This window comes from Myotis davidii, unplaced genomic scaffold (assembly GCF_000327345.1).
Source record: "Myotis davidii unplaced genomic scaffold, ASM32734v1 scaffold181, whole genome shotgun sequence".
NCBI lineage: Eukaryota > Metazoa > Chordata > Mammalia > Chiroptera > Vespertilionidae > Myotis > Myotis davidii.
The window spans coordinates 2,468,431-2,476,574 of record NW_006291504.1 but is presented as its reverse complement, the minus strand read 5'-3'; the positions used below and the strand labels follow the sequence as shown (position 1 = coordinate 2,476,574).

Genomic DNA, 8,144 nt, shown 5'->3' with positions numbered 1-8,144 from the left:
AGTAGTTATTAAAATTCAAAAATAAAATTGAAAAAGGCTTGCAGATATATTCAGTCTGGATAACTAAATTCATCTCAAGTTTATGATTGGAAATTTACTTAAAATAATCTTTACTGCCCTGGCTGAGTGGTTCAACTGATTGGAATGTTGTCCCATACACCAAAAGGTTGCAGGCTTGATTCCTGGCCAGAGCTCATGCAGGAGGCAACTGATGTTTCTCTCTCACACAGATGTTTCTCTCTCTCCCTCCCTCCCTCGCACTCCAACGATCAACGGGAAAAAATATCCTCGGGTGAGGATTAACAACAACAACAACGAGATTCAAAAAGAAAAACAGGTTCTCAGACATTGAAATGTGTGCTACTTGAGCAGGTGCAGCATGGCGGCTGGGGACTGTGGTGCAGACGCCCCTCGTGGCTAATGAGGTTGAAGCACTTGTTGTATGTTTATTGGTTATTGCATGCTTATTGGTTATCGGCATGTCCCACCCGATTTGCTTATTCAGACCCCGACCCTTTTTCTATTGGGTTATTTGTCTCACGGATCTGCAGGAGGGGTGTGTGTGTGTGTGTGTGTGTGTGTTGTGTACATGAACATAACCAGTGATTTTGTGACTGATAGATATGTTGCAATCTCCCAGACCCTGTCTTTGATAACTTTACGTGGCGTCTTGCTGCCACTGTTGTTTCTGACCCGGGATTATTTTGCTCAGTCGCCTTCTCCTTCCCCCCAGATTTCCTTGCAAACATGCTGCAGTCCTCACCCCGGGCTCGCGGCGCCCCGGTTACGCTGCCACATCATCATATCCATGCGAGGCTTGGAGCCGCGACCTCTGCCGTGACCTCACGGCCATCCACCCTCCCAGCCGCCCGCTCAGGCCCATTTGCAGCAGCTGGTGCTGCTGGGAAACTCCTCCCCCCCGCCCCCCCGTATCTCCGTATCTCTCTGCGCTGAGGGCTTGAGGTGGAGGGGCCATAGCGTGTGGAGTGCGGCTGTGCGGAGGCTGTTTTTCAGGGGTAATTGGGAGGGAAACAGGCCAGCTCAGCAGTTCACCTGCCATCCACTTTCGGGAGCCGCGGCCCAGCTCCCAGGGCTGTAGCCCAGGCTTTATTGCGCGCTCCAGACGGGGGACAGCTCACAGCCGCGCCTGTAATTGGGAGATTATTAAAAAGCAGGAGCCAATTCTGAGCTCCTCACCCAGCAAATGCGGCCCGTGTCCAGCCTGGAGGAGGCCCTCCCTCCCTCCGCGACCTGCAAGGAGCCCCGAGCACCAGGGAGGGGGGAGCGGGGAGGCAGGTCGGGCCCCGGTGTCCCCCTGCCTCAGAGATTTGGAAACCAGCTTTGCAAACATTGTCATAACAGCTTTAGGCTGTTATTTACTTAACTAGAGGCCCGATGCACGAAATGTGTGCAAGAGCGGGCCTTCCTTCCCTGGCTGCCGGCACCGGCTTCCCTCTGGCACCCGGGACCCGGGCTTCCCTCGCAGCCCCGGCTTCGTCCGGAAGGACATCCGGTCTAATTAGCATATTGCCCTTTTATTATTATAGATATCCTCCTTACACTGCCTACTTTAAAAATATGTTTTTATTTAATTTTTAGAGAGAGAGGGAGAGGGATAAAGAGATCGAAACATCAGTGATGAGAGAGAAACGCAGGTCTCAGCCCTCTGTGAGGAGGTCCGCTCACTGATCTCCAGTGACTTCTTAGCATTTCATTCTGTCAGTGCCGTCGTGCGTGGCATCTTTTCGAAAATGTCGGCTTCTGGCCACTCGCTTTTAGCACATACGTACGCTTGGCGCTGCAGAACCGCCTCACATCCTGCCCCCCCGCCCAACGCGTGTTATCACATTTGTGTGCCTCTGACCGGGAATGGAACCGTGACCTCCTCCTGGTTCATAGGTCGAAGCTCAACCACTGAGCCACCTTGGCGACGCCACCATGCTCAGCACGCCAGCGAGAGCGGGAGCCACGTGAAACCTGTGCCCCGACTATCGCACCTCCAAACCACGCAGTCCCCGAGCGGACAATCAACCTGGTTTTGCGCACGTGGCGGCCTTTGTACTCCGCTCCTCAGGCAATGCCTCCCGTGGACCTTTCTGCCCTGAAACGCCTCACCCACAGTCTGGGGGCGTGGAGAGGGGGGTGAGGGGTCTTGTGCTCAGCGAGAACGCGGGCACAGCAGCCACGTCCATGGGCTTGTTTGCAAGGCTGCCATCGGGAGGTGGGTGTCTGCGGTCGCTCGGTAATTAGGAAAATTTAGGGCCCTCGTGCTCCAGTGTCTGGCCTCCGAGGTTGTGTGTCATCGGCGGTTCTCCGTGAGGATGTGCTGGGTTCCTGTCACTCCCCACGGGCGCGAGCCCGGCCCACGCATTACCGCCATCAGTTCGCCATTTGTATTCATTATGCACGCCCTCCGCTCCGATTCATGAAAAATTGAAAGGTCTTTATGAATAGAAAGAGCACCCCGGTTACAAATGATGGAACAGGAGTGTAAGTGCTCGTAATTGGTCAATTGCGCCTGTCGGGACATTTAAAGCGATCCCGGCAGACAGATCAGAAGGGACCCGTCAGTGCTTGCGAATCGAAGCCGGGACCCTCAGCCGCCTGGTCCCTGGCGCCCAGCCGCCTGCAGCAACATCCAGGCGCGTGGATGTCACTGATCCATTCAACAGGCATTTCTGAGCACCTACTGTGTGCGGGGCTGTGCCGAACGTGGGGCAAATTACAGCAGAAGACAAAACACACGAAGTCTTGGACGGGCCTTCATTCTGGTGGGGAGGCGGCGTATGCCACGAACAGCTTGTATTCATTATGCACGCCCTCCGCTCCGATTCATGAAAAATTGAAAGGTCTTTATGAATAGAAAGAGCACCCCGGTTACAAATGATGGAACAGGAGTGTAAGTGCTCGTAATTGGTCAATTGCGCCTGTCGGGACATTTAAAGCGATCCCGGCAGACAGATCAGAAGGGACCCGTCAGTGCTTGCGAATCGAAGCCGGGACCCTCAGCCGCCTGGTCCCTGGCGCCCAGCCGCCTGCAGCAACATCCAGGCGCGTGGATGTCACTGATCCATTCAACAGGCATTTCTGAGCACCTACTGTGTGCGGGGCTGTGCCGAACGTGGGGCAAATTACAGCAGAAGACAAAACAAACGGAGTCTTTGACGGGCGTTCATTCTGGTGGGGAGGCGGCATATGCCACGAACAGCGGATGGATGGATGGATGGATGGATAGCGCCCGGTGTGTAAGAGCCAGGGAGACCCCAGATGGATGGATGGATGGATGGATGGATGGATAGCACCCGGTGTGTAAGAGCCAGGGAGACCCCGGGATGCGGGCGGGGCATGGGGTGCTGGTGGGAGCGAGGCAGGCTCCCGGGAAGTGACGTGTGAACAGAAAGGAGCAGAGCAGACAGCACAGCAAGTGCCGAAATGCGGAGCCTCGGAACCAGGGCCTGAAGGCTCAGCCAGAGGGGAGGGGAAGGAGGCGGCTGCGTGTGCAGAGACCCAGGGCGGCCTGAGAACCCACCGCAGCTGCTGGCCGGGGCACTCTGACCACCGAGCCACCGGCCGGGGCGCCCTGACCACTGAGCCACCGGCCGGGGCACTCTGACTACTGAGCCACCGGCCGGGGCACTCTGACCACTGAGCCACCGGCCGGGGCGCCCTGACCACCGAGCCACCGGCTGGGGCACTCTAACCACTGAGCCACCAGCTGGGGCACCGGTACACAGTCTTGATAACCTAAATCCTCGGGTTTAATTCCCAGTCAAGGGCACATACCTGGGTTGTGGGTTCACTCTCCACCCCGTTGGGGTGCATATGGGAGCCAACTGATCGATGTGTCTCTCTTTCTCTTTTTCCCTCCCTCCCTCCTTTCCACTCTTTGTCTCTGAAAAAGCAACCGGAAAAATATCCTCAGGGGAGGATGAACAACAAAAAAAGGAAAAGGAAAGACAGGGGTTCGGAGAGCTTCAGGCTGGTGAGCACACAGCTGGAGGGAGTGGAGAGCCCGGAGGGCCCCCGGGAGCGCATGCCCCCCCACACCCCACTGTGCAGCTCTGCCCTGCACTGCTCATGGCTCCACCCTTTACGACACAAGGGCCCGATGGCCTCTCCCCGCCCATGCTCCGTCCGGGCGGAGAGCGTGCCCGGGTGCCCGGGTGCCGGCTCAGGACCCCTCGGCAGGTGAAGGCCTTATCCCGTATAACCACCCAAGGGACCCTGAAGCAATGGCATCAGCCAATTAGGGGTTTTGCGTAAAAGCCCGCCTCTCTGGAACGTTTGCCGTGCGCGCTCCCCAGCATCGTCTGGCTCACATCCCGTCACCTCCTGACGCCCTGTGGGCACCCGGCCAGCCGTGCAGGGAGGACGGTAAGACCCAGAGAGGCCAGCCCCCGCTCCCCCCAACATTAAATAGCTGCGAAGGCCTCCCAGCCCTGAATTCTACACTTTCCCATGGCCTTCCAGCCCATTTTGGACAGAATATTCGTTTTTCTAGAATGTACTCCCCCCAACCCTTCCTTTATTTTTCCCATCCAGCCTGCCCGTCGGCACATAGTAGGGACTCAGTGAATAGCTGTGGCGGGAGGGGGCCAGGGCGGGTGCAGAACACCAGCAGAGCACAGGCCCGTCTCCTCCCCGCGACCTGTGCGGAGGCCAGGCCGATGCACCAGCAGCCTGACTCTCGCCCTCGCTGCTCACTCCTCGGCCCCAGCGTTTCCCTTTGAACAGCAGATGTGGTCACGCCTCCTTCATTTTCCTTAAACGGGAGGCAGGCCCACAGCCTACGTCCCCGCAGACGTTCACGAGCGCTGACACGCACCCAAAGGTAATAACATTTCAGAAGACACACAAGGAAAACAACGTCCAATAAAGTGGCCTGTGCCGGAAAAACGTAGTCAGGGTTCCCAGAGGCAGACCCCACACAGCTCCCTGTGCACAGAGTGGTAGGGGAAGGGGGGGGGGCAGCAAGGAGGTGGGGCAGGACTGGAGCTGGGCTTCCCCCTGAGCCCGGAGCCCTGGAGTGGACTTGCCCTGCGGGTTGTGTGGGGGGGGGCAAGGGGCTGAGCTTGCCTAGCAGCCCAGGGGGCAACCATCCAGGCCCTCCCAGAGTGAGCCAGGAGCCCAGGAGTGCCCCCTGCTGACCGCTGGAGGCAAAGGCATCCCGAAGCTGGCGGAAGGGAGCGCAGAGGGGACGGGCTGGACGGACGCGCAGGTGAGTGAACAGGCCCTGGGTGTGTCCACTGATGCTAAACAGCCAAGCCGAGGCAGCTCCCCCTCCCCCAGCCCGAGGGATCCCTTCCTGCTGCCCTCACAGGACGGCCAGTAGGAGCCCCCAACTCTTATTAAAACGCAAAGAAGCCAGGCCCACGTGGCTCAGTGGTTGAGCATCGACCTATGAACCGGGAGTCAGGGTTCGATTCCCGGTCAGGACACAGGCCCTGGTTGCGGGCTCCGTCCCCAGTGTGGGGCGTGCAGGAGGCAGCCGGTCTATGATTTTCTCTCATCATTGATGTTTCTCTCTCTCTCCCTCCCCCTTCCTCTCTGAAATCAGTACAAAGTTTTTTTAAAAAATGCAAAGGAATCTCTGTATCCATTTCAATGTTATTGTTGCTCTTTGTTTTTCTTCTCGGGGCTCTTTCTGCGGAACGCGGAGAGCCGATCATAATTCGATGATGAAGTATCGATCACACATCTGCGTCTGTGCGCAGAGCTCTGTGCTCCGGGGCCAGGACGCCGTCCTGTAACATCTTCTGGTTTACGTCGATAGGAAGATGGATGCCCCCCGCCCCCCGCAGGCCAGTCTTGATAAAATACTCATGTCCACACAAGAGGACATCAGTGTCAATGCAACTCAATACCCACTAGCAGGTGTGGGCGCTCCTCCTCCAGCCGCCGGCTGCAGGGGGCGTCCGGACCCGCCTCCCTTCCCCACCAGAGTCAGGTCCACAGGGGCAGGTCTCTCATCTGCTCTGTTCACTGCTGTGCATTCAGAGGTCTGGATGTCCTGCTCCACTCATTCACCCCAGAAGCTGAGCTACTGCTGTGTGACAGCACCCTGCCAGGCTCTCAGGACACGTCTGTGCACAAAACAGACGTCCTGGTGGGCTCTGGGGCGACCGCGTGAGAGGGCAGGAGAGGCGGTCATTGCCGCGGGCGGGGCGTGTGCCCAGGGAGGAGAGTGGGCGCCGGGGAGACGGATTCTGCTTTTCAATCGGGCGCTCAGGCTCTGCCTTGCTGAGAGTGAGGATGTGGCTGTGGAGGGCACAGGGTAGGGATTCCCAGGCTCCTGAAATAGCACAAATATCCTAAAGCAAGAGTGTGCCTGTTTCTTTAAGGGACAGAAAAAGGGGAGCGGCTGGGACAGAGCCAGTAGCGTGAAGTTTGGACCATGAAATTAAATGGATGAGTCTGAGGCACCCAGGGACCGCCTTGCCCCCAGCAGCCATCCCCTGGGGGGAGCCATATGAAGAAGAAACTAAACAGAGGCAGACAGAGCGCCTGGGTCCAGCCGTGACTGAAGCTGCATCTACCCCACATCTTTCCAGTGCTTGAGCCAATATATCCCCTCTTGGGAATTGCTTGTAACTGAAAGAGTTCCGGGACAGTCGAGAGGCTGTGCCCACGATGGACCCACGGCGCCCGCTTGCTGGCCCCGGGGCTGCGGGAGGCCCTGCCGGGCAGGGCGAGGCTCAGAGCCCACGGAGCAGGGGAGCCTGGCGCGCTCACAAGGGAAAAGGAGCCGTTGCGATGTGCAATGTTCAGCTGTCAGGAGGGCGGGCGCGTCCCTCCGGCGCCCGGCTTCTCAGGTGGGTTCCCCGTTTCCCATCAACACGTCTGCTGTGTGAGGCGCGGCCTCCGTGCTCTCGGGACCTGGACCCCGCAGCCGAGAATGAGGGCCCGGCGTCCGCTTCCCTGCCAGGCACCTTCGGAGGACAGACCGGGCGGCCTTCCTTGTTCAGCTGCTGAAGCTGCCACGCAGCCCTCCCAGGTCCTGTGCGACCCAGCGGCGCCTGGAGGCTCCGGGAGGAGCGCTTTCTCTGCGGGGCTGGTGGCCACTATCAGGAGAAGCAGCTGCTTGGCTCATAGCAGGGGGGGCGGGGACAGGACCCTGAGGCTTAGGGAAGGAATGGGGCCTCTGGCTGCTGGGCTGGGTCAGGGCGGCCCCCTCTGGGGCGATGGCTCCTCCCTCCCTGGCTCCCTGAGCCCTGGTTAGTTCCTGCGCAGAGTGGGCTGGGGGAGCTGGGTGCCTGGAGTTCAAGGGCCCGACCTTAGAGAGGCGTGTAGGGCTGCAGTCCAGGCAACGGGCTGTGGGCTCACATTGATGTCCTTTCGCGCCCAGACTGGCCACCCGCCCGCCCTGGGGAGGCACTGCCGGGGCTGAAGCCAGCAGGTGAGCAAAGGGGCGAACGCAGGAGGGAGGGGCCGGCCGGCCATGTCTGCTGTCCGCGCTGGAAGCAGCTTCAGTGCTGCCTCGGTGCCTGTGCTGAAGGCCCACCTTGGTGACCGCACTAGAGGCCAGTCTCAGTGCCCGCCCCACTCAGAGAGCAGACCCCACGCTCACCAAACCCCGAGCAGGTAGGAAGTGCCGCGGCCTGTGCCTCAGGGGTCCCCTGCCAGCGGCACAGGCCTGGGCGGAGCGGTGTCCGTGGCTGCCTCCAGCGTGACCTGGACAGCGAGGGTCTCCAGCCAGAAAGGGCCCAGCTGTAGGACGTCACGAGCCCCTGCGGCCTGAAGACAAGGTCCGGCACCGCGCTCCCAGCTCCCCGAGTGCAGCTTCCCGCCCGCCCAGCGCCCCTCGGATCTCAAACCTGGGTCCCCTGTCACGCGCAGCAGCAGAGAGCGTGTCTGCAGAAGGAGGGCAACTGACTGGTTCCCTCGGGGCAGACATGTGTTTCGTCAATAAGCCAACTTTCCAGTTACCACATGCACACACATGCATGTACACGCATGCACACACATGTACACATGTGCACACACATGCAATGCCTCTTGCTACATTCTCTGTGAAGGGCGTGCTGGGGACCCTGCATTCCATCTCCCAGTGTGTCCCTCTAAGGTGCTGGTCCCCAGGGTGAGGTCCCCAGGGTGAGCGCGTCCCCCCGGCCGTGCCGCCTCCTCTCCTCCTTGCCTGGGGCCAT

At 59.3% G+C, this 8,144-nt stretch overlaps 1 protein-coding gene across 2 annotated transcripts in view; it reads right to left on the bottom strand.

The window, feature by feature from the left end:
• Positions 1-8,144, bottom strand: part of CBLN1 (cerebellin 1 precursor) — a 31,338-nt gene that overhangs the window by 22,768 nt on the left and 426 nt on the right. The gene's annotated exons all lie outside the window — the stretch shown is intronic.